Genomic DNA, 11,640 nt, shown 5'->3' with positions numbered 1-11,640 from the left:
GAGGCCGAGTCTGCCGCCGCTGCTGTTACCGAGGCCCGGAAAGAAAAGGGCCAGTCGGCCCTCTGTCGAAGAAGGCCAGGACCGGTACGGATCTAACCCAGGGCTCGGATTTAGCGGGCTCTTTAGGCCTTCCTGATGACAGGCTCTCGGATATGTCAATGAATGTTGACATGGATGCTTTGTCTGAATTTTTTGTAGATCAACCGCCGCCGGCTGCCGTTCCCACTGAACGGAAATTGGAGAAGCGGCTTGTGCAGACGGGCAATCAAAATGTCACCGTCGACTCCTCATCCCTGAAGGTTTCCGCCGCTCAGATTGTGGCGGAGGGTGCAAGGTTGTCCAAGAGGCTGGCGAAGTGGACTGACATAGCCGGCGCTCACATTACGGAGCAAGAAAAGCTCATGGCTGAGGCAGCTCCTGCGCTCGAACGACTTAGGCTTGAGCTTGCTGCTTCTAAGCAAGAGGCCGAGAAGGCAAAGAAGGACTTCGTCGCAACCATGGAGAACTTCCTCACTCAGCGAAAGCTTAAGGAGGAAGCTGAGAAGCGGGTCCTAGCCGAGAGAGCCAAGGTTGAGGTTGCGTTGGCTGACGCCGCTAAGCTGCGGGAGGAGAGAGAGAAGCTTCAGGGCGGTTACGATGCTATGGTTGAGCAGAGGGAAAAATGGAAGTCCCTGCATCTGACCGAGGCGAAGGAGCACAGGAACACAAAGGCCATCCTTGCTCAGAGGGAGAAGGACATTGAGACGCTCCAAACTGTCATCATCCCTGACATGTGTGCCCAATACCGGGACCAGACTGAAGATGCTACCAGGGATGTAATTGGAGAAGCGGCCAGTTCGGTGTTCAGCTCACGAATCTGATGAACCTTAGCGTCAAATCTCTTGACGTAGCTCCGGAGGGACTCGTCCTCCCCCTGTCGGATAGTCAGGAGATCTGATGTCTCCACGGCCCTTCGCTTGTTGCAAGCGTATTGGGCTATGAAATTATCCCTTAGGTCGGCATAGCAGTACACCGAGCCATTAGGTAGCCCCTTGTACCAACTCTGAGACATGCCATGGAGGGTCGTTGGGAAGACTCGGCACCACACCTCATCAGGCTGCTCCCATACCGACATGTACGACTCGAAAGCCTCGGCATGGTCGGTTGGGTCGCTATCCCCTTTGTATGATAGGGGCGGCAGCTTCAGTTTGGTCGGCACCGGGACTTCGAGGACAAAGGCATTGAGGGGCTGTCTGACCACGTGCCGAATGACACGCGGCGATCGGCTCCTCGCAATCCTAGTCCGGCTTCTCTCCCCGTGGCGGGAAGGGCTTCTTGTTGTCCGACTTTGGAGAGTCGGACTTCTTTCTTCATTTCTTCGGGGGTGGCCTCGTTGTTGCCGCGGCGACGCTGTCCTCCCACGAGTGGGGGAAGGACTTTGGTCTGCCACTGGCAACACGTGCTCCGTCGGCGTCCTTGCATGCCCAGCTCCTTGTATTACTCCGGTCAAGTTGTTTGGAGTTACTTTGTGGGCCCTGGTCACCAGTGGAGGCGCTGTCGTCACCGTCGTCGTGACAGGGGGCCAGACGCGTACCGCCCATCAGGTCCAGGAATAGCTTCAGTTTGGCTGCATCGACCACATGTCCCATGACAGTGACCTGGCCGGTGGGCAGCGGTGTTTCTGGCTCTCTTGGCATCCCGTACTTCACCGGCTCAATCACTCGGCCGGTAGGGGACTGCCCGATCTCAGAATTAGGAAACGTGTCGTCCTGGTAGAATTCAGTTTCTACACTCACAAGTTCTGGCTGTTTTGACATCTTCTTAGCTCTTTGAATGGTTTTTGGTTGTTTTTGTAAGGTAGGTGACCAGCTTTTAGTATTGATTCCCCACAGACGGCGCCAATTGTTCCGGGTGTAATTCCGGAGCAGAGTTGTGACCACGTAAGCTTGTTGAATGATGTCTTTGGCTCGTCTCTTTCCTTCTTTCTCTCCTGTAAAGATGAACAAACTGAGGGCTCGGCTTGGTACCGAGCGTACTCACTCCGACGCTCAAGTCAGTAAACTTAAAGAGATTAAGTTGTGTGTTACTTGGCAAAGTATATTGTAGAGAGATGAGGGAGTTTATACCAGATTAATGGTGAGTTTTAGGATGAATTGTGGATTATTGGATCGTTTTCTCAATGAGGATTGAGGAGTATTTATAGACTTTCACCTTTTGTCACGTAGTGGCCAAGTGGCCAAGTGGCGGAGCGGTGGAAAGATCGTTCTACCCTCGGCCGAGGGACCCATGGCGGGCCTACCGGCCTGGTTAACTCCATGCCGAGGGACTGGATGTGAGTATGCGGATTTGCCTCCCCGGCTAGTTGCCTAGCCGAGACCCAGTGATGAGCCGACAGTCAGCGTCTTAAGTTGTCAATCGTTGTTGACTTGTCAGTGGATATCTTTGACCTTGCTCAATATGTTGACTCGGTCAGCGGGTGCAGAATATGCCCCATCAATTATTATAATATTATTCATTAATAATAATAATAATAATATATTAATATAATCTAATAATAATAATCTAATAAGATATATAAAAAATAAAATATTAATATAATAATAAATATAGTAATAATGATAATAATATATTAGTAATATAAATGATAACATTATTAATAATAATATAATATATTAATAATAATAACTAAAAAATAAATAATAATATAATAATAATAATAGGTCTAATATAATAAGGAGTAACTTATTAACATAATAATATTAAATATAATAATAATAATAATAAATATGTGATTAATAATATTAATAATAATGGGTATATTAATAAAATAATAAATAATAAATAATAATTTATTAATATAATAATAATAAATATAATAATAATAATAAATATGTTATAATAAAATAATAATAATAATAATAATAATAATAATAATAAATGTAATAAATATAAATATAATAATAATTACAATACGAATTAATTATTAATAAATATAATAGTAATATAATAAATATAAAAATAATATAATAATAATAATAACAATAGTAAATACATTAATATAAAAAAAATAATAATAATATCAATAAGAATAATAATAGTAATGTCGAATCAATCGAATCAATCAATCAATCAATCGAATCAATCGAATCGAATCGAATCGAGCCGAATCGAATCGAATCGAATCGAATGGAATGGATCGAATCGAATCGAATTTATTAGAACTCGAAATTAAGTCCAAAAGAACAGGCCTTATTCCTCATGTAGGTTTGGGTTTGGATTCCCGAGAGTGGTTCTGGTCGGGGCTAATGGAGTAGCCCAGGTTGGTTCTCAGTATCTTTGAGTGGGCGTTCGGGGTGGCGGTCGCTTCCCTTTCTCCTTTCATGACTGAGGTGATTAGGGCTATCATGGTTCCTCCGTTTCAACTCATGCCAATGGTCCGAAAATTGTCCATTCTGTTGAGCATTTATGTTCTAAGCATAAGTTGGTTATTACCCTGGATGACTTCAAGAATGTCTATCACCCGAAGAGTCATTCTCTTTGGAAGGTTTAATTTTCGAGTCGGTCGAAGATGGCTCACCCGATTACCAACTTTGATTCAGGGGATGATAAAGGATGGGCTCAAACCTATATGTTTATCAAGGCTGATTTAATTGCCCCTGACCTGGACTATCTCAATTACCCAGCTGTTGAAGGAGGTAACTTTCTTTCCTGCATTATTTTTGGATTGGTAACAACATGTTTTGGAGAGTTTACTTACTTTTGCCCATGCTTTCTTTTAGTAAATGATTGGGTGAATGATCCCGATCTTGAGGGGCCACCGACCGGATAAACGCGGCGTTTATGGCGTTGCCTGAAGAGGAGAGGGCATGGCCTGCCTGTCTGGGGCAAGCTTCTATGCCTCGTTTTAAGAAAGCCAAGTTGAGTACGTATAAGCCTGTGAAGAGCACTAAGGTTCCAGGGGCATCTTCGTCAGGGAGTAAGTTCTTTTTCTTTCGTTTGTTATTCTGTTTCCTGTATTGGGCACATGCTTATATTGCTGATTTTAGAATCTCGTCGTGCAGCTACCAGGGCTTCTGCCAGGATTGCTAGCTTTGGTCTGTCTCAGGTGAAGGCAGGGGTCTCTTAAATTACAGGGGAGAAGTCAAAGAGTAGTGAGGCAACGGGAAGTGGTAGTGCTGTTCAAATTCAGGAACCTGTGCAGAGGGTTCAGTTGGCATCGCCTGAGAAGGTTGTGGATGAGGGTGACCGTCCTGAGAAGAGGAAGAGAGTGGATGAATCTTCAGGAGGGGTTCATGAGGTCAGGGGGGTCAGGGCTCGTATGGATGAGGTCCAGTTTGCCAAGGAACAAATTCAGGCTCAGGCTTTCGTGGTTGATGACCCCTATTTCAAGTATCGTGCAGGATGCTTCGCCGTGCCTTGGCTGCTATGTACCGTTCCAGGGATTATGCTGCCAACTTGATTACCATGCTTCAGGAGGTATATATCTTTTGTTTCTGGTTTTTTTATTATGAATATTTGTGTGTGTTTTGTTTTTTGTGGCTTAAATAGGCATTTTTTCTTTGGTTAGAATGTCAATGATATGCTGAGGAGCGCCTGTCAACTGGAATCAGTCCATGGCCTAAAAAATACCTTGGATTGAGAGGTACAAATCTTGAAAAAAGATGCTGAGAAGTATAAAGCTGAGTTGGAGGTGTCTAAGGCTGAGAACCATTCTTTGAAGGAGGATAATGAGGCAGGGAAGACTCGGTTGCTGGTGGAGTCTTCTAAGTCGAAATCGCTCAGGATGCTCTCGAAAGCTCTTGAGCGAAGTTTGATATTGCCCGGGAAGAATTGAAGGTGAAAAAGCGAGCTATGCGGGAGAGCGATTAAAGGTAAATGAAGAATTGGCTGTAGAGAGGATGAGGTTCAGGCTAGGTACAAAGATCTTTTTGACTTTATTTTCTTTGGCAAGGGTCGTGTGGATGCTATGAAGGAGCCTGCTGAAGTCGCCTTTTGGAATCCCCGATCGAGAGTTGGCTGATCTCAATACCACTTATCCTGAGCTTTGTAAGTTGCATGCTGACGAGGAAGTGGTCTCTCCTCCATCCAAAGGGAAAAATAGTGATGCTGAAGAGGAGGGAGATGAAGAAGAGGAGGCTGCTGATGAGGGAATTGGCTCTGCTACTGTGTCCAAGGCGGGCTAGTTTGTTTTTATTTATGTTGTGGAATTTTATATTGTTTTGGCCTATTCAGGGGGGGATGTTCCCTGAACAAACAGTTTAGAACTTGTTTTGGTTTTGGCTTTTCCTGGATAAACGGTTGTTCTTCCTGCTTGGGAAGGGTATATTCCTGGGTAGGTATTAATATATATATATCCTTTCTTCTTTTGATTTTCTTGCTGTGCTTGACTAAAATTTGTACCTGTACATTCATGTGATATTTTTCTGTTACAGTAATGCCTGTCAGGAGGGCTTATGGCCCTCATTCCTATGTTTATGGGGAATGGTGGCCCTATTTGCCTGTCAGGAGGGCTTTTTAAAAATGAGGGTGGTTGCCGGTCAGGAGGGCTTATGGCCCTCAGCCTGTCAGGAGGGCTTATTTTGACAAGTACTCTGGTCTATTCCACCATTGTATTTGTCTTTGTATGTACTGAGCTCAGTTTAGTTTTTAGGGCAGGCAGGCAGGTGCCAAATTAGAGCATTTTTAGAAATGCTATTCAGGTTGGGTGGAGTGGCCCTCAATCCTGAACATTTGTTTAAGCCTAAAGTGTAGCATATAATAAGTGAAAAGAAGGCGTAAAACAAGTTTTCAGGATTTGGAATAAAGTTTTAGATGAAGCTAAGAATAACAGGCAAGCAGTTTAGCACATAGCAGGAAGTTCTATTGACATGTATATAGGGTAGGTAGTTTTACCTGCTTCTCAGATATGAAATATTTTCAAGTTGGAAATGTTCCAAGATCTGGGGATCATTTCTCCTTCCAAAGTTTGTAGCCTGTAAGCTCCTTGTCCTACTATTGAATCAATTAAGTACGGGCCTTCCCATGTAAGGGCTAGTTTGCCTGCGTTCTTTTCTCTGGTGTTGGGGAAGACTTTCCTTAGGACCAGGTCTCCCTCTTTGAATACTCTGATGTGGACATTTTTGTTGTAACTTCTGGCTACTGCCTGTTGGTAGGCGGCTATCCTGACTTTGGCTGCATCCCTTAGTTCTTCTGTTAAGAGCAGGTTATCCTGCAATAGGGGCCTGTTTTCTTCTATGGTGTTCAAGCTGCTTCTGGTAGTTGGCACATGAATTTTTGCTGGTATTACTGCTTCGCAGCCATAGACCAGGGAATATGGTGTCTGGCCTGTGGCTGTTTTGGGTGTGGTCATGTCGGCCCATAGGACTAAGGGGAGCTCCTCTGCCCATCTTCCTTTTCTCCTTTTCAGCTTTTTCTTCAGGCAGCTGATTACTACTTTGTTACTTGATTCTGCTTGGTCGTTGGCTTTAGGGTAGCCTGGTGTAGATGTGACTAGGTTGATATTCCATTGTGCACAGAAGTTTGCTGTTCTTTTTCCCACAAATTGTGTACCATTGTCACAGACTATTTACAAAGGTATTCCATATCTGCATATGATATTCCTTTTGATGAATGATATGACATCCTTTTCTTTGACTTGCCTGTAAGAGTCCGCCTCTATCCATTTGGAAAAGTAGTCAGTCATTGCTAGCATGAAGACTTTTTGTCCTGGTGCCTGAGGTAGCTTGCCTACTATGTCCATGCCCCATTTCATGAATGGCCAGGGGGCTGAGATGGAATGTTGTAGCTCTAATGGTTAATGGATATAAGGGGAGTGGATTTGGCAGGCTTCACATTTTGAGCTATATGCTATGCAGTCAGCTCTCAGGGTTGGCCAGAAGTAGCCTGTCCTGAGAATTTTGCTTGCCAGGCTTCTTCCACCTTTATGATTTCCGCAGTATCCATCATGTATGTCTTCTATGACCTGGCTGGCTTCATTTGGTTCCAGGCAACGTAAGTAAGGTCCAGCCTGAGACTTTTTAAACAAGGTGTTATTTATAATGGTATAAGTGGAGGCTTTGATTTTCAGGGCCCTTGCTTCGTTTTTATTTGTAGGGAGTATTCCCTGTAAGAACCAATCATAGTAGGGTTTAGTCCAGGAGGTTGTGTCTTCCTGGATAGGGCAAATTTGTTCAGGCCTTTCTATGGTTGGTTCCAACAGGTGGACGATGGGTATTTTGTCAAACATAGCAGGGCTGAAGTTTGATCCCAGGCTGGCTAGGGCATCCGCCTGGGTATTTAAATCCCTTGGTATTTGGTCAATGTCAAAGGTTTTGAATTTTTTGCAAAGGTTTTTGACATATTCCAAATAGAGTATCATCTTTGAATCTTTTGCAGCATAAACTCCTTTGACTTGATTGGAAATTAAGAGAGAGTCGGTTTTACCTTGAGGTTTGCTACACCGAGTTCTATACATACCTTTAGTCCAAGAATCGGGGCTTCATATTCACCTCATTATTTGTGGCTTTGAATTCACAATTAATAGCTTGTGCAATTAGGTCTCCCTGTGGTGACTTTAGGACTAGTCCTAGGCCAGTGACTTTTATATTTGTTGCCCCATCTACATGGAGAGTCCATTCCCGGTCCTTTTTTGGTGTCAAGGAGATTGACCTCTTTTATGAGGTCTGGTTCTAGGGTAGGGACCAAATTCGACCACGAAGTCTGCTAATGCCCGAGATTTAATTGCCGTCCCCGGGTTCAAAGGTTATATCATAGGTGCTGATTTGTCTTGACCATTTTGCCATTCTGCCCGACAACTCGGGCTTTCTCGGACAGATTTGATAGGCGGGTTGGTTCTTACAATAATTGGGTGACTCTCAAAATAAGGTCGAAGTTTAGTGCAGGACATTACTAAAGCAAGTACATATTTTTCAAGTAAGCCATACCTGGTTTCTGCGTCTAGGAGACTTTTACTTACATAGTAAACTGGATGGTGTTGGCCATCAATTTCTTTGGTCAGGACTCCACTTACTGCTGTTTCTGTGACAGATAGGTAGACCGTCAGGGGTTCTCCTCTGTCTGGTTTGGCAAGTAGTGGAGGTGTAGTCAGGTATGTTTTGAGCTCCTGGAAGGTTGTCTCGTGTTCAGGCAACCATTTGAATGCCTTGTTCTTCCTGAGTAGGTCATAGAATGCCTTGCACCTTACTGATGATCTGGAAATAAATCTATTCAGGGCTGCAACTCGTCCTGTCAGTTTTTGGATATACTTGACTGACTTGGGGGATTCCAGTTCTAGTATGGCTCTTATTTGTTCTGGGCTGGCTTCTATTCCTCTTTTGGTCACCATGTAACCTAGGAATTTGCCTGAAGAGACTCCAAAATGGCATTTGGATGGGTTAAGCTTCATATTAAATTCTTCCAGGATCTTAAAGGCTGTCTCCAAGTCCCTGACATGATCTTCGGCTTTCTTTGATTTGACTACCATGTCATCAATATAGACTTCCATTGTGTCTCCTATTTGGTCTTTAAACATTGTATTGACCAGGCGTTGGTATGTTGCCCCTGCATTTTTCAGGCCAAAGTGTTGGAATATGTGTCCTCCGACAATAATGCGATCACGACTGTTGATCATAATGATCACATGTTTAAGTCTCATTAAAATAAATACAATTGGGAAGTAATATTGTTACTGTCAACTGGTCAACATATATCGGTAATGATTGGCTGACTAGAGTTTGACATTACTTGTCGTGTGACGGTGGTGATCAGTTGACCCCCTAGGTCATACCTAAAGGGCAATACTCTTAATTGATTATTTAATTAATCGTATAATGTTACGAGTTAATTTAATTACTTGAAAATTGACGGACGATTTTGGAAGTAAAATTTACGTATCATATTGAAATGTGATTAAATAAGATACGGTCTGAGTAATTGAATTGTATCATTACTCGGATGAAATTATTGTTTAAGGTAACAATCGGAATTGAATGAATTTTTGTGAATACGATTTACAAATTGGTAAAATATTTCGGTACAAGTAATTATAAAATTACTAAGTCGATTTTTGTATGTGACGTATTTTTGATAATACGTTGATTTTTAATATGTTAAAAATACATAACAAATTTATGTCACATATGACATGTGACATATTGACAATTGACAAAAATAATATGGAATCCATATTATTGAGTGGGCCGAAAATTAGAGGGATTTAAGCTAATTATATGTTGTTTGTAATTAGTGGAAAACACAATGATTAAAAAGCAAACCTAGCCATGCAAGCCTATTGTTCCTTGTGAAGAACAATTTCTCCATGCATTGGCTCCCCTAATGTCCTCCTCTTACACGGTTTGGAGAAGGCAAATGCCATCATTGTTTTTCCTATAATTTTCACCTAATAACACTAAAATGTTTTAGTGTATTCATTCATTCAACTCATCCAAAAAATATAGAGTTCTAGTGAGAAGAAAAATCCTCTCTTCTTCTCTCTTAAAAACCGAAATATATAAGAGTTTTATAAATATTTTGGTTCAATTTTCTACCTTGATTAATATTATACTAGTATTGTAATATTAATTAAAATTAAGAGGAGCCTTGGGTATAAAGCTTGGGGAGAGATCTTATACTTAGATCTTGTTCATCCATAAGGGAAAAGCTCAAGAACAAGAGAGAAAGGTGATCTCTCTTGTGCCAAATATAACCAAAATATTGAATGTAAGGACATGATTTCTCCTCTATTATATTATTTGTTTGCATGCATAAAATCCATTTTAATTTTATGACAAATTTATTTAGACATATATGAGTATGTTAGTATGTATATGAATCTACATTTCCTTCACAAAGGGCATTGCTGTGTAGCAGTATATGCCTCTTTCCGTGATAAATGCAGTATGTTCCTGATCAGATGGGTGCATCTTGATTTGGTTGAATCCACTTGAGGCATCCATAAATGTCAGGAGTTCATGCCCTGCTGTAGCATCCACCATTGCGTCTATGTGTGGGAGCGGAAATGGGTCTTTGGGCGAGGCTTTATTGAGGTCTCATGTAATCTACGCAAACTCTCCACTTGCCATTCTTCTTTTGTACCACCACTACGTTGGCTAGCCAGTTAGGGTACATGACTTCTCTTATCATCCCCATGTCCAATAGTTTGTCCACTTCTTCATTAATGATAGCATGTCTTTCAGCGGCAAACTTTCTTCTTTTCTGCTGGACAGGCTTATAAGACTCATCTATATTTAGTTTATGTGTAATAATATTGGCATCTATACCGGTCATATCAAAATGTGACCAGGCAAAACATGAAGATTTACTTTTAAGAAAACTTACTAATTCTGGCCTGATGTTATCGGGACATCGATCCTACCAGACTTGCTGTCGGGGTACTCGGGTCTAAAATTACTTGATCGATTTCCATTTTGGTTTTCGCCATGAGTTGTCTGACAGTGGTAATTTGTAATTGCTAGGCGAGAGACTTACCGCCTTGGAAGGCTTCGGTGACTCAAAGATAACATTCTGGGCGATTTATGTTCACCTTTTATGGTTGCTACTCCCCATTCTAATGGTATTTTGATGCATTGGTGATAGGTGGAGGGTATGGCCCTTAAGTTGTGGATCCATGGTCTTCCCAATATGGCATTGTAGGATGACAGGCAGTCCAGGACCCCGAATCTTTCATATGAAGATACTCCTTCCACGTATGTGGGCAGGTGTATTTCTCCTAGTGTGTTCCTTGTTTCTCCACTGAATCCTACTAGGACATTAGACTTCTTTATGATTTGGCTTTCATCAATCTTCATTGCTTTAAGGACATCAAGCATGATCGGGTTTCTTGAATCGCCTCCATCTACCAGGATTCTCATGACACGTGCGGTCCCTATTTGCATGGTGATGACCAGGTGTCATGGTGGAGGTCCGAATGCCCCGCATATCGTTGTCGTCAAAAGTAATTTGAGGTAAATTGCTAGGTTTAAAAGGAGATTTCATTTTTGACTCCCTGGCAATTTTCTTTGCAGCTGAGCTGGTCAGGACACAAATTTCTGATCCTCCATTGATGAATTTGACTTCATAGATGGGTGGTGCAGGGGGCAGATAACGTTGTTGTCTTTCCGTGTTTCTTCTTGTTCCATCATCCTACCTGCTTTTTGTTGGCATTAGGTCTTTCAGGTATCCTTTCTTTAGCAGGTAAGCCACTTGTCTGCGTAATCCCAGGCATTCTTCTGTTGTGTGCCCTATATCCATGTGAAATTCACACCATTTGGTGGTATCCTTCCTTGGGTTGCGGTTGTCTGACTTCTTTGGCCACTTGACAATGTCTCCCATATGGTCAAGTCTTTTGATCAGTCCTGCAATGTCAACAGAGAAGTTATATTCTTGAATAGGAGGATGAGTATAGGAGTTACCTCGTTGTTTATATGTGTAGTTGACTTCTGATCTGTCAGGTCTTGTGTAAGGAGATGGTCTGGAACTGCTTCCTCTATGGTTAGAACTCTTTCTGTTGACTTTGTCATATCCTGAATTACTGTCAACATTGTCTGCCTTGTAGCCTTTGTCTTCTTCCAGCCTGATATAGCCTATGGCTAACGCTTGGACGTCTTCAAAGGTATGACAGGGCTTCATGGTCATTGCATCGTAGAAATCACTGTCTAGGGGTAGCCCTTACCTGAAAGCTTCAAC

This window comes from Silene latifolia, chromosome 6 (genome assembly GCF_048544455.1).
Source record: "Silene latifolia isolate original U9 population chromosome 6, ASM4854445v1, whole genome shotgun sequence".
Lineage (NCBI taxonomy): Eukaryota > Viridiplantae > Streptophyta > Magnoliopsida > Caryophyllales > Caryophyllaceae > Silene > Silene latifolia.
Note: the sequence above shows the minus strand (reverse complement) of the source record.